The sequence below is a fragment of the Vulpes vulpes genome, chromosome 8 (assembly GCF_048418805.1).
Source record: "Vulpes vulpes isolate BD-2025 chromosome 8, VulVul3, whole genome shotgun sequence".
Taxonomy (NCBI): domain Eukaryota; kingdom Metazoa; phylum Chordata; class Mammalia; order Carnivora; family Canidae; genus Vulpes; species Vulpes vulpes.
Window position 1 is genome coordinate 79614882 of NC_132787.1, and position 23606 is coordinate 79638487.

At 36.8% G+C, this 23606-nt stretch overlaps 1 protein-coding gene across 25 annotated transcripts in view; it reads left to right on the top strand.

The window, feature by feature from the left end:
- Positions 1 to 23606, top strand: part of SLC8A1 (solute carrier family 8 member A1) — a 375587-nt gene that overhangs the window by 188050 nt on the left and 163931 nt on the right. The window lies entirely within an intron of this gene.

Consider the following 23606-nt stretch of genomic DNA (forward strand, 5'->3'; position numbering starts at 1 on the left):
AAAAGAAGCAGAAGTGAGGAGGATTGCATAAGAATACAATCCAGCAAAACTGCAGGAGGGGGAGTCGCCAGCGGCTTCATATATAACTGTCTTTTGTTGTTTGTTTGTTTGTTTTTTCATATATTACTGTCTTCATTTTGCTGTGGCTCCCCTTTTCTTCTGGATTGTCTTCCTATTGGGGGAACTTGTTAAAAAGGCAAATTCCTGACCCCATCCCAGACCTACTGAACTCTGGAGATGGAACCCTGCCGTCTGTCTCTGATAGGATGATCAGGTGATTCTGGAGCCTTGTTTTTGAAGAGGCTCCTAGACTGTGAAGGAACTTTATTCTTAATCTCCCATTCCTTCTCTTGGAACAATTTCCTTAAATAAGGCTATTGACCAGCTCCCAGGGACCCCCTCATTAAGGTAAGGAAGCCTTTTGAAGTTTTCTGTAGGATCTCTGAGGATCTGATGGTGGGGAAAAGTCTTTCTTGCAGGGGGCTTGGGACCATTTCTTGTTTTCCACCCATGCATAACAAAATCTATTCAAGTGTTAATAAAATTGTATGATTCCATTAAGAGAAGCCTAGAATGAAAAGAAGGTTTTTTTTTTTTTTTAAAGAAGTGCATAATCAAATGGGCCAATATGGAAAGCACCTGTGGAAACAAAGCTAAGTTAAATTTCACAGGGTTTCCTAAGCTCTTAAGCACATCACATCAGAACAGTTGTGTCCACGATGCTGGGGCAGCCAGATGTGCTGAGAATGTATTAAAATGTAGCTGCCCTAACCACAGGCTCCAGCTTCCAATGGCCTAGGTTGAAACCTTTATTCTACAGCAGCACTTAAAAGTTAACATTTTTATTAAACATATTTTACAGGTTAGAAAATGGGGGCACTATAGCTCTATTTCATCATCTTTAAGATGAGGATAGTGTTAATAATGATAATAGTAGGTCAGTTTTGAATGCTTCCTAGGTACCAGGCACTGTACTAAGCATGTTAAATATATATGCCATTTAATCTTCCCAACATCACTGTAACTTAGATGCAATATATTATTACTCCCATTTTGAAGATAAGGAAACTAAGCCCAGGAAAATTAAATAACATGCTCAAGACTATAGAGTTAGCTTAGCGGAAGAACTAGTATATAGAACCAGGCAGTTTGGCTTACGTATTAATGTAATATTGCTATTTCTAATTTTAAATTCACCATTATTCAGAGGTAGTATAGAAATACATCTCAAAGTCATATATCAATGACTTCTGAATTATCTGCCAGCAGACACCTTTTTATTTTTCCAGGTACAGCTTCAGTACCATCATCTCTGTGAAGCCTTCTCCTGACTCTCCCTTGAAAGTTCCTATTTCACCCACTTACACTGATAATAAAATCTCTGACCAATAAAATGAAGCATAGGGGTTGTTTTATTTACTTGTCTATGTCTAGCACTGGCATGTATTCTTTCTTTTTCTTTTGCCACATCTTTGTGTTGGTGCACATGACCAAGGGCTATATTTTAAGGTGCAAGCTATACATCGTAGTGTGAATTGACATGCAAGCCTGTGGGTGCAGCGGGTGGAACTGTACATGGAGGCTTTCATTAAAAAGAGAGAGAGAGAGAGAGAGAGAGGGAGGGAGAGAGCGAATGTAATGGAGACTTTCATTGGCACTTGGTAAAAGACTTTCCAAAATGACGGTAGATGGTCCCCGGGCTTACAGTATCCTACATTAGACTTTAGCTATGCTAGCTTTCTGCACACTGATTATCTTTATGTTGTTTTTTACTAAGATATCTTTAAGCAGAGTTCTCCAAGTTTTTTACTGAATTAAGGTGTGAAAACCTGAAAAACAAACCCATATCTTACTATACTCCTTCCCAAGACTACATTTAAAACCCAGATAATGAGGGGCAAAGGGAAAGAGGGAGAGTTAGATGTGAGTAGTCTCCAATATGGTAATTTTTTAAACCTCATCAATTAAATGGAAGGGTCTGAGGCTCTCAAGAATTGGTAGCTTGGAATTGCAAGTAAACTTGCTCAACCCAGTGTGTTTCTATTCAAAAATATATCTGGAAGACACTGTAGGCAGATTCTGAGAAAAATACAATTCAGTCTCTAGAACACCGTACTGACCAAATCAACTAGGTTTATCCTCTATAATATTCCTGATAAGGTAGTCTAATCTTCTGTTTTCCAAATTCCTTTTATTTTTGAATTCATTTTGTTTATGCAGAAGTATTTATGGAACATAGACTTTTTCCTTGTCTGAGTTTTTATTGAGATTGACTAAATTCATTGAAATTCATGATCTCAGCTAAATTGTTATCATGCTTAAACAAAGAAAATATGCTCTTAATTTTAATATTTATAATGAGCTAAGCAGGCTTTTTATACGAAAGTATTTACTAGTATGTAACCGAATTCAATGTTCATATATGATGCTTGAATTAATGTGGAAAAAAATCCTTCTAATCCTTTAAGCCCTTTGACTGTCTCCAGGTCTTTTGTAGTAAAATGAACACATTGCTTTGTGGAGGTATCTAAACTTATTCAAGTGGTGTTCCTTTTAGTAAATTACTTTTTTCTAGCAAGATTACCTCTCAGTCTCCTAATGCCCTTAAACTGCAAAAAAAAGTCTAGTTTACTCCAGAATCATACTAGTATGAATAGATCTTGGCTTAAATACCAAATATGTTTTTATTGACTGTGATCAGCACAAACCAACACTTCCCCTTGCACTACACATACTATGTCTGAGGATTTCTACATACCCACAGAGGTTGTCTTGCCAACTGAAACTCAGGTCCTGCTGGAGAACAAAAGACTTTCATATCATGTTTTATCCACATAGTGTTTGAATACAAAGCCTGTGAACTTTTTTCTATATAGACAGTCTATAGTACACAATTTAAATTGGCCTGGGCCCAGTGCAATTACTTATTTTGGTTGCATGCCCAGGTTCATTTCTTGATACAGCCCAGTGATAAATATTCTCATTGCAAGAAGCTTTTGAATTTTACCCCTTTTTCTTTCTTAATGTATTGCAACCATGTGCCAAAGGCTACATAGAACCACAGTAAAATTTAGATAAATTCATATCTCTAGGACCCTGTTACTGGAAAATCATTTTCTAAGATGGTTGCTACTGTAGCTTCATGAAAAGACTCTAGATAAATATTCCAGAAGGTTTATTTTGGATAAGAGAGTGCCATTAAAGATATGTGATTCATTTTTGTTTGTAATTACCTATTTTGACTAGTTCTTCAGGCAGGAATCATGATTTGAGGTCACATTTTAAGTTACATATCAACTTTAAAATTCACTGCACATTTTCCCTTTACTAATACTAGTTTAGAACTAATTCATTTGCATCTAGCAAATACAGACAGAAAGGCAGTTATGACAGATTTAGACAATTGAAATCCAAAAGTGGTCCTAGGATAGAAAGTAGTTATTTATTTACTTAGCTCAGGCCAACCTAATGTTATGGAGGCAGTAACTTTCTGCTTATTCAGAAACTGCTTTGTTTTAGGATTTAACAGCAGCAAAAATAATAAACTAACCATATGATTATGTTCATGAGCCCATATTAACAAACTGAAAATGGAAAAACATATGATCATCTCAATAGAAGTAGAAAAAGAACAAATAAATTAAACAGCCATTCCTAATGAAGACTCAGAAAAACTGAGGAAGTTCTTCAATCTAATAAATGCTATATACAAAAAGTTTAAAACTAACATCACACATAATAGGAAAAGACTGAATGCTTTTTCTCTAAGATCACTAACAAGACAAGGATATCTGGTCTCACCAATTTTATTCAGCATTATACTGGAGATTTTTGGCAGTGCAAAGAAGCATACAAGTCAGAAAGGCAGAAGTAAAACTCTGTATTCACAGAAAACGTGATTGTCTATATTGAAAATTCAACAGAATCTACAAAAGTAGAACTACTAACACTTGTAAGGGAATTTAACAAGTTTATAGGCTTCAAGATCAGTATGTAAAAATTAATTGTGTTTCTAGATGCTAGCAATAAATATAGATAGACCTTAGAAAGACAGTGTCATGAAATACTTAAAGATAAATCTGACAAAAGATGGGCAGGATCTGTACACTGAAAACTTAAAACCTAGCTGAGAGAAATTGAAGAAAACCTAAATAAATGGAGAAATGTGGCTTCCATGAATGCTTAATATTTTAAGATATCAATTTTTTCAAATTAACTAAAGATTCAACATTAATTCCAGCAAAAATCCTAGTAGCCTTTTTCTGCAGGGTAGAAATTGTGTTCTTTCTAAAATTCATATGGAAAGGCAAAGGATCTAGAATAGCTCAACAGCTTTGAAAATTAAAAACTAAATTCAGGAATGACACTACCTGATTTCAAGACTTATTTTATAGCTGTAGTAATCAAGATAGTGTAGTAGTGGCATAAAAATAAAAGATCAATCAAACAAAATGGAGATAAAGAAATAGACCCACACATATGAACAGCTTTTTTTAATGAAGTTTTTTTTTACACAAAAAACGCAGAAGTAATTAAGTGAAAAACAAATGTTGCTGAAAACATTGGATACCTATATGCAAAGAAAAATACCTCATCCTATATTGCAAAAATTAACTCAACATGGATCATAAACCTAATTATAAATTTTTAGAAGAAACGGGAGAAATTTTTTGAGACATCATGTTAGGCAAAGACTGTTTTAATTGCTTCACCAAAAACATGAAAAAAATTTGATAAAATTCAAACCTTCTATTCTTTGAAGAAACCATTCCATGAATAAAAAGATAAGCAAGACTGAAAGAAAATATTGGCAAATAACTTATCTAACAAAAGACTTCTAGCCAGAATACATAAAGAATGCTCAAAATTCAACAATTAAGAAGATATAAAAGTTTGCAGAAGATTTGCATAGATGTTTCACTGAAGAAAATACACAGATAACAAACACATGAAAAGATGCAGCACACCGTTAGTCACTAAAGAAATGCAAATTTTAATCATAATGAAAAACCATTGCATACCAAAAAGAATGGTTAAGCTCAAAAGACCATACCAAATATTTGTGAGTATATGGAGTGACTGTAAATCTCCAACACTGCTGGTTGGATATAAAATGGTGTAATTTAGCTTAGGAGACAATTTCTTAAGAAATTAAACTTATCTCTACTATATGATCCAGCCATTCTATTTCTTGTTGTTTACCTAAGAGGAAAGAAAGCATATATCTAGACAAAGACTTATACTTCTAAAAACAACCCAGATGTCTATTAACAAGTGAATGAGTAAACAAATGGTGGCACTTTTATATACCACAATATTATTTAGGAATAAAAAAGATATACATTCACCACCGTGGGTGACTCAAAATAATGATGCCCAATGCAAAAGCCAGACTCATCCTCCTCCAAAAATATGTAACAATGGGTCATTCTATCTTTGTAAAACTATTGGAGAGTCAATAGAAAGATTAGTGGTTGCCTGAGGGGACAAATAGGTGTTTGAGGAAATTTTGGGGGTGATTAGATATGTTCATTATCTGATTGAAGCTATATTTTCACAGATACATATTTCAAAACTTGCCAGATTTATGAAATTGAATACTTTAAATATGTTCAGTGTTTTGTATGTTAGTGATATGTCAATAAAAATGTTTATTAGAAAGCTGAAGCTTTAGGCATTGAGGACATGAAAATAATTATGAAAAACTGTAATATATAAAACTGACATATATTTGCTACAATTAATAAAGTCTATCACTATATCTGACAAGCCATGATTCTATATCTAAAAGTAGGAGTTTTGTTTCTGTTTTTATGATCAACTTGCTATCCAATCGTATCTTGTGTTTTTCAACGAATGTGGTCCATAGGTTTTGGAATTAAAAGTCTACCCTTAAAAATATCTGTGAAATTTACAGGATACATGAAGACAGTGTGCCTGTACATATTGTCAAATACTGAATGAAAACAGAATTAGATTAAAATGTTACATAATGCAGTTTCCTGGACCATTGTCAGAGAATGTATACAACTCTAGAGAAAACCATAACTGTAATATATGGTGAAAATAGTGCCTTTCACAATTGTTCATCATGATGACCCTGGTAGTCTGAGTCCTTGGAACATAAACATGATCTGTTTTTATAGATTTCAACTTCATGAATTAGGAAATGGGGTGATTCAAAGTGCCCTATTATTAATAGGACTTTTCTCTGAGGTAAACATTGGTGAAAACAAACTCAGCAGATAGTCCTGTGGAAGAGATGAATCTGTAAAATTTGTAATAGGGCAGAGGTGACTTGCATGTTTCAGATGTAAGGCTGACAGCCTAAAGCTTGAGACTAAATTCTAAACCATGAATTATATGGCAGGGCTAGAGAGAAGACGCTGATTTAATAAATCAGAATAAATGAAAAGAAGCTGTACCTCTTTGAGCTAAAGGGGCATGGGCGCCAAGGGGGAGGCGTAAGAAGTAAATCAAGACCCCATGCATTTGTTTCCTTTTTAAAAAAAAAAAAAAGATTTTATTTATTTATTCATGAGAGACACAGAGAGGCAGAGACACAGGCAGAGAGAGAAGCAGGCTCCATGCAGGGAGCCCGATGTGGGACTTGATTCTGGGACTCTAGGATCACTACCTGAGCCGAAAGCAGACGCTCAACCACTGATCCACCCAGATGTCCCGGCATTTGTTTCCTTTACAAGCTTCCTTTTGTGTTGATTCATATTTGATGTAGAATAATTGAATATTTTCCATAGATGATGAGTTTCCATAGATGATAAGGATGACTAGGTTTCATTTTTTTGTGAATTATAAAATATATTTTTGTAGGAACAAGTAATAATGAACCAGTCTTACAATCACAATACTCAAAAGAAGGTCTATTTTAAGCATTTTTAATTATACAAAGGATCTGTTTTTATTGTGGAAAAATTAGAAGATTAAGATAAGAGAACAAAACAAAACAAAAACTAAATTCTCCTGTAATCCCATGTGGGAGTATAGTTCTTAATATGTTATGGATGTCCAGATAATATATGTGTAATATATATTTTATATTTATAAATATTATAAATTAATAAATTATATTTAGGTATATATTTTATATTTAGGTGTATATATTTATTTATCTCTATCTATATATCCATACATCTATCTATCTATTGACAACAAACCTTCAATATTTCTTAGTAGCCTTTAGCCTCTTAACAAATTGTCAAACTCTCCATGTCAATAAATATACATCATACCATCATTTTAATGCCTTCAGTTGTTTCATTGTATGAATGCACCAAAAATTCTTAACCAATCTCAAGGCTGTTAAGGTCTGTTTCTGTTTATTTTTAATTTCTCTTTAATTTTTCTGAAGGAACAAAGATTTCCTCTATAACATAATTTTAGCAAAAAAAGATATTAAAAAAGTACAACAGTTCTGAATTTTAAACGAAAAAGTGCTTTAGAGTCAGGCCTGTTGAACTGTTAATTTTCCAATGCTGTTGAACACTAAGCACTTTTTAGTGGTCATCACATGATATTTATGTGCAAATTCTGGCCATCACTGTTCTAACCAGTAACAGAATTAGGACTTTTCCTTTGACCTCTTGGGGAACCTCATTCATTTTCCTCAGTTTCTAAATCTATACATTGATACTAATTTATGAAATTCATTTAAAATATAAAGGAGGGGATCCCTGGGAGGCTCAGCAGTTTAGTGCCTGCCTTTGGCCCAGGGTGTGATCCTGGGGTCCCGGGATCGAGTCCCACGTTGGGCTCCTAGCATGGAGCCTGCTTCTCCCTCCTCCTGTGTCTTTGCCTCTCTCTCTCTCTCTCTCTCTCTCTCTCTGTCTATCATAAATAAGTAAGTAAGTAAGTCAATAAATAAATAAATAAATAAATAAATAAATAAATAAATAAAATGTAAAGGAACCTCCTATGTTTAGACAATTAGCCAATAAACATTAGGTTAAAGGACACCAAGTTTTTCTTTTAAGCTAATGTAAAAATATCTTAAGACCTTTAGTTGGTTCTTGTATACCATGAAGGTATATGAGTATATCCCTGCTAAGCTACATTTTGACACCAACATATGACCAAATCCAATTGTTGACCTTGTGGCAATTAGTTATTGTGGAAAATGTATTCTATGGGGAGAAAGGAGACTAAGGGGGTAATCCCTAAAGTCTGTGAACTTGGGGAGGTCTCAGCTTCTCTGGGGCCCATACTGTTCATCTTTGAAATAATGGAGTTGGAGAAGGTAGCTCTAGGCTCCTCTAGTGTAAATATTCTCTGGTTCTGTTACAGAGTACTCTGGAGCCTATCCTGTAGTCAGGGCTGCTGCTACAGACCCAGAAACTTCAACCTTAGCTGGTTGGCTTATATCCCTGGCCATTGACCTCATCTCACCCACTATTTTTTCTCTATTATTTGGTTTCTTACCTGTGCACCTAGATCATAACTATGCCTCTTGGATACTTCCTTTATTTTGCTTTTTCTTTCCTCACTTTCCAGTTATGCCCTATCTCTTGTTTATATTCTATGAAATCCACCATGCCCTGTTGAGTTAACCCAACTGGTAACCCTTGGCCTGTACCACAAACATGTAGCCTGTGACCCATGGCATCCACGGTTGGTGAGGGTGAGTTAGGTGTGTTTCAACTCCATACATCCAGAAGAAAAGAAAAGCTTCAACCCCTAGCCATCTCATACATAGTAATTGCTTATAAGACATAAGTACTGACACATGCTATACTTGAACTTGAGAATATGATGCTAAGTAATAGAAGCCAATCACAAAAGCCATATATTGCATGATTCCATTAACAAGAAATATCCAGAAGAGGCCATACATAGAGACAGAAAGTGGGTTGGTGATTGTAGGCCTGGAGGAGGGGGAAAAGAGGAGTGATTAGTAATTGGTACAAGGATTTCTTTCTTTTTCGGGTGATCAAAATGTTCTGGAATTCCAAAGGGATGATGGTTGCTCAGTCATGTAAATACACTAAGAACTACTGAATTAAAGACTTCAATAAGGTAGATTTTATGGCATGTAAATTATATAAAAAATTTGATGAAAATACTCAGGTAATCATTATTTATATAATATGAATTGCTTGGACATTTGGAAATATTTCAAAAACCAATTTAGGGAGATGGTCAGGACCATGGAGGTACAGCCAAAAACACAAGTGCTTTTTATCTCGGTGCTTCCCAAGGCCTAGAGAGGTGCTTCTCTTGGTTACTGTTGAGAGGGCACAGCAAATGTCTGCAAACTTTATTCCCAGGTTGGTAATGTAATTCCTGTCTAAAACATTAAAATGCATTTTGACTAAGAATATGAATAGGGAAGAAATGAGATTTTTCCTGAGGCCCTGATCCTTTGGTATCTGTCCCCTCAAAAGCTAAATTCAGCAAAATAGATAGATATAGATAGATAGATGATAGATAGAAAGATAGATAGATGATAGATAGAAAGATAGATAGAAAGATAGATAGATGATAGATAGATAGATAGATAGATAGATAGATGATAGATAGATAGATAGCGCCTGTGGCTCAGTGGTTGAGCATCTCCTTTGGCATGATCCCGAAATCTGGGATCGAGTTCCACATCAGCCTACTTGCATGGAGCCTGCTTCTCCCTCTGCCTGTGTCTCTGCCTCTCTCTCTCTCTCTCATGAATAAATAAATAAAATCTTTAAAAAAAGATCTAGATAGATAGATAGTGATAGATAGATAGATGATAGATAGATAGATAGATAGATAGGCAGATGATAGAGAAGGAAACATCAGCAACAACAAAAATAAGTTGGTTTTCACTGGCAGAGGGTTTTTTTTTTTTTTTTCAAAAGAATTCAACTAGATAGTTCACAGGGTCCAGGAGCTTTAGGCTGAATAAACATCATCTCAAAATCTTCAGTCAGCTTTGGAGTCCAACAATCTACAAGACCCAATGCCCCAAATATTTTGAAAGGCCATCTTCCCTATCCACTTCCCCCAGATAGGTTTATAGCTTGTCATCTTACCCGCTGAGAGCATGTCCTATTTTTAAAGGCCTCCAGAGAAGACACTTCTTCAAAGAGATGGGATGACAGAGCTTTGTCCTATGCAGCGTTCCCTGTGGAGCTAATTGGCCAGGTGTCTGATCTCCATGGCGTCTACCTGGCTCCCTCCTCCCCCACAGGACTGAACCACTCTCGGAAATAATTATGAGCCCAACACACCTTTAGGGCTTTGTTGTTATTTTGTTTTGCTTATTTTCCCAACGGAGAAATTCCTTCTGCTCACAGACTAAAGTATAGCATTAGGATATTGGTCTTGATCCCCAGAAATCCTGGTGACTCTGAGTTTCACAGCATCACTTCTCAGGCTGCTACTTTTCATTTGCTGCCCCACACAAATGACCCAGGTTCACCCCAACTGAGGAGTCACTGCTTACTTTCCATCACACGTTGCCTCTGGGTAACTTCTGACTCTCCTACTTTACCCCCTTGATCTTTTCCTGGCAGATTGGAAGGCATCTAGTACAGTCTTGCCACTTCTCAGAAGAAGTGAAGATGAGGTACAGACTTGCCCAGGATGATCCAGTGAAGTAGTGATTGATTGAGATCCAGATCTTGAAGCACTAGCTGAGTGGTTCCCTACTCCCAGCATGCCAGGCTGCCACTCTGTTAGATTCCTATCATTCCACTTAGATTCATGCTCCTTTCACAACAGTAAGAATTATTCAGATGATATCACTGCAGCAAAACATAGGCAATTTTCTGTTCTGAAACCAGCAAAAGACAGATTCCAAAAAAAAAAAAAAAAAAAGAGCCACTGTGCTTTAATAGGGACCAGAAGTTCTCTGGTATATTGAGCCAACATGGGTTTCGTAGGCATAAGAAACAAAACTCTCTTGAATAGTGTTTGTTTTGATTTGTGTCATTTCATTTCCTTTTATTTATTTTTTTTCTGAATGTCTTAGTGTTTTTTTCTTGCTCTTAATGACACAGAACTGGCAGTTGTCTTCAGAGTTGGTTGCTCTGGATGTTACATAATTACAGCCCTGTGCTGTCAATGGCAGCCAACCCAGACTCAGTACTGACTGTCCATTTTCTCCTCTGGATGGTTCCAGAGGCTTTGCTGTTATCACATGCCACTGAAAGGCACAAACTAGATAGAACATGGGATAATAGTCCTAAATTGACATTTGTGGATTTACTTCCTTTATATGAGCTGTGTTACTAACCAGACACCTCTGATAAGCAGAGCATAGACTACCCTTGCTAAGAAATCTAACCAGAGATTGTATCTTTCTAGCCAATTTCTGATACTAAAACCAAAGGCCATTATTATAGGGTTTTGGGTGTGGGGTTTTCTTTGGTTGAATTATTTACATTGCTGTTTTCAAAATTTATGGATTAAAACAGAAGAAGCCATTATTATATTAAATGCAGTAATGCTCTTCATTCAGTAACAACAAAAAATTAGAGATTTGTCCTCTGCTTTATCATGATATTCATTTAGCATAGATTGGTGGAAAGGATTAGCTTTCCCATTCTCCAGATAGGAAAATTGGAGCAAGATTGTTGTTTCACATAGCCAACCAGCCCTGGAGCCTGGCCTCTGCATCAGATCTGCTGATTTCCACTTCTGTTCAGGAACTGACATTGGTGTTTAAATTAAGAAACTGTATTCTAAAAGGAAAGGTTTGCCATTATTTGGGCCAAGGCATACTGACTTTGGCAACGGGACCAAGTGTCACACTTTCCTTTGGCAACTCTGGGTATTCCAGTCCAATTGTTATATATTTCCAAGAACTTTCCCCATGGGCCTATTTTGGGCTTCCATTTGCAAAATGTTAAGGGATAATAACATCTACCAAATACGTGTCTAAAAATTTGCACCAAAATGTTCCATGCCATGCACCCCCTTCTCCACTCCTCTTCTTTTCATATGTCCTCAAATGCCCTGGCACCTCTGTAATCTCCAGTCACAGACTCATTGTTCTGCTTCCAAATCACACTGTTCTCCATGGCTGCCTCCTTAATAAGATAAATCACCCAAACATCTTCAACTTGCAACCCTATTATATGAATCCAAATGCTGACATTATTTTTGCTCTACCACTTGATGTGAAGACCACAGGCCTACAGCTCTGCTCCTCATCTCCATTCCAGAGATGTTAACTCTCTCCAGCTTCCCTCTTATGTGGATTCCATAAGCTTATCTGCTTGCTGGGTTGCCATCCTTTTTATGCATGGTCAGATGTCAGATGCATCTGTGTAGGAACATGAGCATCTCAGAATAGAGTGTCTTGGAAATGCATTCATCCTCACAAAACCTGTAGGGGAAAAGACACAGCTGCTTAAGAGAATGCATTAAGGTGAGCCAAGCTAAAAATGCACCATTCTGCTTGAATTCATTTACAGAGTTATATGTATACACACTCTGTTTTGTCATTTTCTAGTATGAATGTGCTTATTATGTCAAAAAAAAAAAATACCCAGTAAAAACTACCTTTAAAAAACTGTTCTTTATTATTGGAAGAGCCTCATCTTTTTATGAATAGTCATACCCCATCTGAATTATGAAAAATAAGCTTTCTTTCTTCCCTTTTGATGCACCTCGTAAATATGTGGAGCCTATTTGATTTCCTTGATGGAAATTCATCAAGTCAGTAAAGTAGTTAGATATTTATCTTTGGAATGTGCAAGTATCTTTTCCGCTGAGGCCAGAAAGGTAAAATGTTAATAGTTACCAGGGAATGTGAGGACCTCGGCAGTTCATTTGTTTACCCAACAAACTTTTCTTGAGTACTTACTATGTGCCTGATGCTCATCACACACTTGAAATGTGAGTAACCCCTTCTCCTAAATTATGCTCTTTAACTTGATCCTTCATTCCAATTATTATTTACATGTCTGTCTCCCACCTAGACCAAGGATTCTCAACCAGGGACAGTTTTCTCCCCCAGAGGACATTTGACAATGCCTGAGGATTTTTTTTTTTATTGTCACAATTAGGTAGGTGTTTCAGTGTCCAGTGGGTAAAGGTGCTACTGGTATAAAGTGCTTAGAGGCCAGAGAGCCAGAGATGGTGCTAAACATCTTACAATTTATAGGACAGCCCACCACAACAAAGCATTATCAGCCCAAAATGTGAATAATATTGAGAATGAGAATCCCGACTTAAACTGTGTGCTCTTGGGAACAGGGACTGTATCATAGTCATTTTTAAAATCTTAATTCTGCTATAGTTAACATACAGTGTTTATTAGTTTTAGGTGTACAATATAGTGATTCAGCAATTCTATACATTACCCAGTGTTCATCACAATCAGTGACTCTTAATCCCCATCACCTATTTCACCTGTCCCTATACCCACCTGTTCTCTGGTAACCATCCATTTGTTCTTTACACTTAAGAGTCTGCATTTTGGTTTGTCTCTTTTTTTTCTTTGTATGTCTGTTTCGTTTCTTAAATTCCATATATGAGTGAAACCATATGGTATTTGTCTTTCTCTGATTTATCTCACTTAGCATTATACTCTCTCGATCCATCCATATTGTTGCAAGTGGCAAGATTTCATTCTTTTTATGGCTGAGTAATACTCCACTGCATTTCACACCACATCTTCTTTACCCATTCATCTAACAATGTGTATCATAATTATTTTGTACCTTTACTACTACACATGTATTGGTGGCTGTGATAATAAGGTTGAAACTCCAGGAGTGCGAAGGGGAAGAGGAGGTAACCCCTTTTTTAGAAGCTTATTACTCAAGGTTGATCTTGAATCAATCAAATTGCTGCCACCTGGAGAAGTTTTTAGAAATACATTTCAAACCCTACTCTAGACCTACTGAAGCCTAATCTGCATTTTAACAAAACCCTCTGGCAATTCATACGCATATTAAGGTTGAGAAGCCCTGACCAAAAAGGTTTCAGAGTTAAATGGATGGAGTGCAGAGGCTGAAGGTGCTCAGAAGCAAAGGTCCAAGTTCAGGAATTCCAACTGGATCTGTCTGGGTAGTGCAAGGTTTAGGTGAGCATGGGTGCAGCCTGGAATACAATTGGAATTGGGGGCTGAGAGTCACAGCTGGTAGCCCAGGAGAAACAATGCAGTACCAATAGACTAGAAGGCAGAGGTGGTGATGAATGGGTGATGCTGTGTCACAAGTGGCAGTGTCTGGGTCAAGGGACAGAGGTGGAACAAGACTCAGGCAGTCGATGTGGAAGAGAAAGACTGCCAAGCTGCGCCAAGGAGGCTGACAGTGGGAAAGGACAGGCCATGTGCCAAATCCGGGAGAGGCCAAGGCTCTGAGACTGCGGGGGTGAGAGGCAGCAGCCCAGACTGGCTACAGGCTGTTCATTCCATTGTCTGGGTGGCTTGAGTTCATTAGGGGAATCGAGTTACTCAGAATCCTTATACAATAGCTCACAGTCCCTTCCAGGACCTGATAATGTGGTAATTAACATGGGGATTCCAGGAATGCCTTGGATTGGAGTTCTGTCTGTAGCAGGCTGATATGTCTGGAATCTGGATATTGGAAATTGCTATCCCAACATCCTCCTTATTTCCTTCACAAAGAATCAAGTGGACTAAAAATCTGAGCAAAAGGGCAAATATGAACTAGACGAAGAAAATCTCTGAGGGGCTCTTTCTGGTAGCATTTGTCAGGTTTCTCAATAGCCCTTTTTTATTTGCCTGTGGTCAAAATCTTACCATTGTTTTGGAACATTGTGACATTATTAAAACATATGACAGATGTTAAAAGACTTTGATGTTGTGTGTTTGCTCAGCAGCCACTGGAGCCCTTTCTTAGGGAGATGTTGACTTAACCAAGGTCTCTCGGTAAATGGCATCTTGTTCAGGGCTCCTATCACAGCCTAACCGTGGCCTGGGCATTTTACTTACTCTGGAAGATGAAGGAGCCTGTGGCTGGATGAAGACACAAGTCCCTTCATAGAGTCACTGACATTACTTGAAGGAACATAGCATCCCATGGTCAGCTGAGAATTGTACCTCTGGAAACAGCCACTTGTCCAAAATAAATCAGATTCTGGCAGAGTATAGCACTCAGATTCAAGGCGTTTTACTAGTGCTTATAGTCTACAGAGGGAAGAATTTGAAAATGCCTTGTTGGCTTTGCCTTTTAAATGTTTAGGTCTCCATGGTCTCCCAGAACTAGGCTGGCAAACTCTCAGACCCTGTGGCCCAAGTTCAGAATGTTATGGATAAGGAAACAGAGACGTGAAGATAGAGTAGTCTAAAGGCCATGAGTTTGAGTGTTGGATTCATTATGTTCCACTGCTAGCTTAGCCACTAAACTAGCTTTGTGACCATGGGCAAGTTCTATCAACTCCTCCACACTAAGTTTCTTTATCTCTAAGAGATGCCTTATAATGCGTAGTTTATAGGGTTGATCTTAATCCTAAATGAAAGAATGCATATAAAGTACTTAGCAATGCTTGACATATAGAGTTCAAGAAACAAAGCTTATCCCTATTTTATTGTTGTTATTGTGCAAGGTCACAAAGCTAGTCAGCACAAGAGGTGAGATGCAAAGCCTGACTGCCTGACTCCGAGTTGTGGGAACTTACTTGACCTCCTCTCTCTGTTCCTATAAATTGTAGGGCCTAATCACATTTTCCTGTCTCTCTTCATCTTGAAAAATTCCTGTCCTCCAAAAGGATGATTAAATATTGATTTTTCCCAAATATGAATTTAATTGCCTACCAGTGTGAGACATGTGGTGGTAACCCCTTCCCAGTACTTTGGTCTACATATTTGGTTAAATACTTCTCCATATGGCTCTTTAAGATCATCAAAGCAAAAAGATTCTCTGTAAGGTGAAATAAAGAATGAGCACTGTAGCTGGAGTAAATTCTCAGAAGGCTACTGTCTTCAGCCTTTCCATGAGGGGAGGCTGCTTAGCCCACTTTGTTTCTGGAGAGCCACCACTTGTCCTAACACTCTAGTCTCTCTCAGAGATCAGGATGACTGGGTTTCTGGTCCCAAGTTTGAGCTCAATTTCTAGGCTGTGGCAAAATTTAAGGCTGTAGCTCAGAGCTTGTGTTCTGAGGCTTGAGCTATAGAGAATTCCTTCACTCATGGAGTATAGTGGGACTCAGAAGAATTCTAGTCTCCTGTGCATCTCTTGTTTCAGCCTTATTTTGAGAAGCTGAAACAATACTTTATCATGAGCCAGCCTAGGAAAAAAATAGCAAATGCAGTGTCCTCTCTATAGACTAGAACATTCTAGATTTCAAGCATCCAACTTTCTAACACAATGAAACATAAAGACTCTGGAATCATCCAGAGCTGGATGGAACTCCTGGCTTCGCATTTTACTGCTTTCTTGACTTTCCGTGAATTACGTGACCTCTCAAAGCCTGTTTTCTTGTGTGTAGTGTATAAAACAATAATGACTTTGTAGGATTGCTGTGAGGATAAAATGAGATAGTATTCAACACACGTCTGGCATATGCTAGAGGAACTTAAGTGTCCTAGATTTTATTGAGAGAGCAATTGGTGCATAGGGAATTTGAAACCATGCTTGTTTTCGATGTTTGTCACCAAAGCAAGTAGTTGGTTTGATGTCTTTTCCTTTTGGAAGTACTAGTGCAGTGTGCTCATTTCTTTCCCAGGAGCCAGGTTGTGATGGACGTGGCTATGTGTGCCTGGGATTCAGTAGTTCAGGAGGCTTAGGAGTGCTCACAGGGAGATTCTTCTGGAGATTTTGCCACTGTTTTGTTACCACTGCCCTAAACTGATTAGTATGAAGAAATATCTGCTCGTTGGCAAGTCACTCAATTTATTTTTCTCTTAAGTATAGAATATGGCTTAGGGCTTTCTGTGCTAAAACCCTCTTCCACTCAACTGCATTTCCACTTTGGACGATGTCTTGACAGAGACAGGTGGGAAGCTCTCAAAGGAGAAAATATACAGCGATGGAATTGAAGGTGAAGGAGGATGCAGGCAAGAAGCCAGTCTTCCAGGTCCAAATGTTTCCTAATCACTTCTCAGTCCCCCTTCCTGAGAAGTGAGCCAGCAATTTGTAACTTTCTTACATCACTCTCTGCTCCTTCGTGTCACATCCAGTTTCAGGATAGGATTAAAGGTTGTGCCAGGGATGTTGACCTCAAGATGAACAATTCAAGCAGGGAATGAGTTGATCTACAATTTCTATTAGAGAATGAGGATGAGAGAGAGGAAGAAAGAAGAAGAGCCCAACTGCTGACAATGCAATCTTGTGGCTAAAAGTGCCTTTAATAGTTTTTCCCCACTCTGGAAAGCAGGCAAATCACTTAGACAATCAACTCCTTTCATGAATAATAAGTATGGACATCTTTCCTGGGATCCTGATGGCACAAGATGTAGAAACAAATTGTTTATGACACAGAGCCACAGAAATATTAGCTGGTAGGCGTAGCACAACCACTTCACATGGCTCTGCTGCCCAGAGAGCTGGGTTGTGTAGTGCCCACCAGCCTCAAACCCAGGTCACTGGGGAGAGGTTGCCTGAGTAACTGCCTTGCTGGAGAATCAAGTCTGGAACATTGTTTTCTGTTACTCTTTGAATAGTCTACATGTCTGGCCCCAGTGGATCCAGGTTTATTGCCACTCTTCTCACTACCTATATGTGGCTGGGAGGGGGTGGTGGAGGGCAGGAAGGATGACCCCAGGACAGGGTATGGACTAACTGAATAGTTGCTGTAAATATCTAAATCATTCAGTTGGAGTGCTCTATATTAACATCTTTAAAGTCTAAGTAAACTATCATCTGTTATAGTTCACCATCAATAATAGTACTCTGCAATTATATTTAATATTCATATGAGCTTTTATAGTTTCAGCCTGCTTTTCTGTGTTGTCCCTCACATCATCCTTACCATAGTGTCCCAGAATATGTAAATTAATTACCATTTTACAAGCTAAATGTTGATCACAATGTTGAAACCATAGCTTTTTAACTTCTTTCAAAATGGAGTAAATGGTAGAACTTCTCTGCAACTAATCTAAAAAGATTAATTCATCAGCTTGAGGGACAGCAATATGCTGGTGAATATTGTCTTTGTATGTTTTTTCCCTGAAATTAATACCTTCATCCATTCCCTATATGCCTTATCCCATAGTAAACTGCACTTTTAAAAATAATAACAGAAGATTTCATTCATAAACCTAATTAAATTAAAGCTGCTGAAAATAAAATATATCCAATTTTCCAAGCCTTATAACTAAATCCATTTATAGGAAAAAAATAGCCAAGAGGTCAGTGTGACTCCCAGTAGGAAGCAGGTGGAGGCAATTTACTGGACAGAGTAGCCAATTTGTGTTTGGGGTTTGTTCTCCATTTCTACCACCCACACACTAGTTAACCATAGTAAACAGACACTGGAGTTTTTTTAGAATATGGATTTCATAATTCTCCCACTCCGTATGAAGCTCATTCTTAAATCATACCTCTTTCTCTCAGTTATGCACAGAATTTTTTGGTTTAACATATCAAAGTAGTAGCCCCTCCTCTATAAAGGACTGAGTGAAGATGAATCATTAAGTGTTTCTTCATTCTCTGAAATTACCAATCTATATCAATCTAAAGCTAAGATTATCACACTTCCAGGAAAGTGTGTTAGGGTTTCTAAGTTTGTATTTACATATGTTAAACAGCTGGATGAAAGATCCAGACTGCATTATTTTTCCAAGCTTACAAATGGTTTGGCACCATAGTAAGTTTTTAGACATGTGATTAGATATTTGCTTTACATATGTGGAGATAGCACACTTGCTTTTATCTCAGGATATATTGACACACTAAAAATGTATTTTTAAAATTTCTTTCAGAAAAATACATAGGGTCAGAGAAATAGGTCCCCATTCCACTTTGTCACAAAGTAAAGAGTGTTCAATCTAGGTAGACTCATATCTGAAAGAGATCTTAGAACTAGATTCTTAGAGACTGCGAGTCGCACAGTAGTCACACAGAAGATGGCACAGTTAGGACTACAAAGCAACTTCTTTAAAAACCTGAGATTCTCCCAGTAATAAAAATTATTTAACCTATATTTAATGTCATGTGGTCACTGGGCCTGAAACTGGGAATTCAGAAACAATAGGATATAATGTCTGCACTTAAGGAATCCACTTGATATTTCTTGTCTTTGATCTACCTCCTAGCGGGAAGACCAGGAGAATACCATATGTATTACGTGCCTTTGGTTCAGTAAGACATTAAAGAAAAGTTCTCATTATAGTCATGTGACCAAGATGAAAAGCTATGAGATTAGGGAAGCCTGGATTATGGAACTGTTAAAGAGCAACCACACCAGGTATGGTGCTCAGTGTCAACCTGGCCTAGGGGGAGTCTCTAGTGGAGTAGCATAGAAGAGTCCTTGGAGAGGTCCATCCAATGCTTTGTCAATTATTTGGGTGTCAAAACACTGGGTGATTAATGAACTTGATGATGACATAAAAGAAAGAAACAAAAACTCTGTGTGATAGTTTCAGTATTAACTAACAATTCCTACAGGAGGGAAAATGAGTTAAAATAAGGAAAAGTAACAGGAATAACTATAAAATATTACATGGAGCCATCTAGCTTGATGATAAATACATTTAATTAAAATGGCATAGCTGTTTTGTTTCCTTTGAATATTTTTAGCAGAGTTTTGCCTTTCTTTTGTTTTATTTGGTAAAAAGAGAAATAAAAAAGAATGTGAAATTTTGGAAATTATACTATGAATATATATTAAGGAGTGGGTTTATTACTGCCTTAAAAGCAACAGTTTAAATTTTGTTCAATTAGATAGTGAATCTTTTATATTCAGTATTTTGTTTCAAAACATTTGCAGAAGATATGATAGATGTGTTAAGTACATAGTAGCTACTTCTTGAGTTTCATTTGTTAGCAGGAATTCGTCTAGAAAACATAGTTTAGCCTTTAGGTCCAACATCAAATGTCCACTTCCAAAAGTCACTTAGTTAATGGAGCATTTGAAGAGACCATCAACTAGTTTTACCCACCCGTGTGGGTAAAATAGGGGAAAATAGGTAAATGTTTCTTAAAGCTACAGAAGGCAACAAAATCTCATTTTGATTGGAAATTTAGTAGATCTCCTAAATGAGGCAAGGATATTCATAAAAAAGAAATCAGTTTACTGCTATTGCTTTGCTGGTGTTATCTTTACCCCCTCTTTAAATAACTGGAGTGTCTCTTAGGAGTTAGACTGTAGCAACTGCATATTTCAGGTTGCTCCCTACAAGGAGATGTCATTCCTAGAAATTTGGGGACCTACTCATTCTGCCCTTGGGCTCTCCTAGTTAAGAAAAAAATACCTGAAGCACTTTCTGGCATACTTTTTTTTCCTGGAATCACTTTTAATATCCTTCAGTTGCCATGGAGTGAGTACTAATGTATAATGAAAATCAGATCTGACTAAATGGGTTAAGAAGAGTGGATTTAGGTGTATTCCTCATTTCTTTGTAAAACTGAGTAAAAGATTAGGTTTTCTAGCCAAAATCTCAAGAGCAGTGACTAGTTCTATAGGGAGTGAGGGCACTTCTCAAATTCTCAATATGGTGCATGAACACTCTGCAGTTCTCTCTTTACAAGCAGGCACACCTCCATCTCTTGCTCACAAGAGTGAGGACTCTGCTTTTCAGTCTTCCTGTAGCTGTGTCTCTAGACATGATATATTCTAAATGTATATTGTTTGTGGATGGACTGATAGTAAAGTGCTTATGTTCACAAGAGCTTATTAAATTGAATTGAATTTAAAGGGTTAATAATCTTTTGACTACATTATTACTATAAGGACTTATCAAAATTCCATGTCAACATGTCATGATTCACAGGTATTTCTTGTTCCATATTTCCTTCTTGTGATTGAAATCTAGTCTTGAGCTATAATGCTGCCTTCCAACATTCATCACATAGATGGATTTTAGAGCATCACACTAAACAAACACAATGAATATCAAGACAAAGAAATTTCCCATTTATTCAGTCATGTTTTATAGATAGATATTTTAAAAATAAATGTAAAAAATGAAAATTTTAAAATTTCAAACTGAATCCTCCAAGCATAACTATGGTATACAGCAAATCATTACAATTCCCATTATGACTTTTCATTCAATGTATTTCTTTTAAATCCATTATTAAGCAATACTGTTATCTTTATGTGTTCATTGTGTCATCATTTGTCTCATGCATATGCTGTGTGTCTAAAAAAATTGGGGAATAATTCTGAATTTAACATAATCTAACTTTCTTTGTTTTCTTTTTTTTCTTCCACGAAAGTCATCTATTCAAGACTACATTTGCTATATACAGAATTCATGTACATGCGAACGTAGACTATATAAAATTGGATTCTTTAATAACACCTTTTCATTATTAGGAAATAAAAATACAATCAGTAAATGTTATACTTTTTAATCACTGCCTTTAAGGCAGGGGTGGGAATGTGGATTGCATTTAATTTTAATAACCCGGGAACTCATTTCTTTACCATTTAAATATATAAAATTAAAATAATTCAGAAGTATAAAAAAAGTAAAGGATGCAAGTCCACTTTAAAACTCTGCGTAAGGGATGCCTGGGTGGCTCAGCGGTTGAGCGTCTGCCTCAGCCCAGGGTGTGACCCTGGAGACCCAGGATCAAATCCCACGTCGGGGTCCCTGCATGGAGCCTGCTTCTCCCTCTGCCTGTGTCTCTGCCTCTCTCTCTCTCTCTCTCTCTCTCTCTGTGTGTGTGTCTCTCATGAATAAATAAATAAAATCTTAAAAAAAAAAAAAACTCTGCTTAGAAATAAGAGTTAACAGCTCATTGGTTTGGATAGATATTCTAGATCTTTTCTAGACACATATATGTATACATTTAGAGTGCTATTTATTTAGAACTATATTTAATATGCAACTTGCTTCTTTTTTGTAATCCAAAAATATGTCCTGGATATTGTGTTAGTAAATTTAGGTCTACCTCATTTTTTAAAATGTTTGCTTAGATTCAAACCCTAGCTTAGCCACTTAATATCTCTGTGGCCTCCCACAAGCTACTTTACTTTATTTTTAAAGTGGAGACAATAACTGAACATTGTCATTATGAAGATTAACTGAATGTGTGAAAAATACTTTGAATAATTTCTGGCAGAGAGCCAACAATATATGTTAGGGGAGAAAGTCCTATATTGATTGACATTTAAGCTGTTTCTAGGGTTTTTGTTCTTCAACAAAAATGTTACATAAAGAATTTTTATACACTTGTGTAACAATCTGTAAAATAAACTTTTTGAAGTAAAATTGCTGGATTAAAGGGCATGCATAAGTAATCTTACTACATTGACAATAAAGGTATCTTACTGCGGTAATAGGCAAATGGTAGCACATTCTAGTTGATTTCTCTCCTACCATTCAGTGCTTTATTTAAAACATTAAACTGCTTGTCATGGACTCTATTAATCCCAACATTTTCTATATGTAAAATTTACTAAACCTGCCACATAAACCTTTGTATAATAATCGAAAATGCTTTGAACTCTGTACCAATCAATACTGTTTCTAAAGTAACATCCAGATACCTTGTTTTACAATGGATTCTTTAACATCAAGAATTTGACCTTTTTTTTCTTCTTGATGACAGAAAATTATGTAAGTGAATAGAACATACATAAGTCTATAAAACCTACTCTAGCTATATGCATCTGACCAGACAGCAGTGTAAAGCCACCCTCAAATTGTACCTAGTTGAGGACTTTTCAATTGCCTTAAAGAAGCCAGAGAGAAAGAAACTAGGTCAACAGCTTAATAGAACTGCCTTCTCCTCTACCCTTCGCTTAACATCAATACAGTGATTTTTCTTGTACCTACAAAGCCCTATAAAGCTAGCTATTAAAAATTCTCTGATATTGCAGGAAGATAGAAGTGTGTAAACTTCACCTAAAGGACATGCCTTCTATTGAGAAAAACGGGATTTTAAATATGTATGATTGAATCTCCTGATTTGTATACAAACTAAACTCTTAGTTTGAAGTTTACTTAATTGAAAACAATGACATCAGTACAACTTTACTTAAAATCCACAATTAAGGAGGGCACATGATATGATGAACACTGGGTGTGATATGCAACTGATACATTATTGAATACTATAACTGAAATTAATATACTATATGTTGGCTAATTGAACTTAAATGAAAAAATATAAAATCCACAATTATTCTTGCCACTTTTTTTTCAGAAACTCTATTTATTCATTTATTTTTCAAAAAAGAATTTTCTTCCTGGGGTGCCTGGGTGGCTCAGTAGGTTAAGCATCTGCCTTTGGCTCAGGTTATAATCTCAGGGTCCTGGGATCCAGCCCTGAGTCAGGGTCCCTGCTCAATGAGAAGTCTGCTTTTCCCTCTCCCTCTACCCCTCCCTGTGTCTCCCCCCCCATCTCTGTCTCTCTTTCTTTCTCTAATAAATAAATAAAAATCTTTTTAAAAAGTTCTTCCATATGGAAAATATTTCTTAACTCCTACTATGTGTTAGCTCCTCCTACATGTTCCTTTGTGAGGCTTTCATGCCCATGACATATTCAGAAATAAGAAAGGAGACAAACCAAAAGTATAAGTGGATT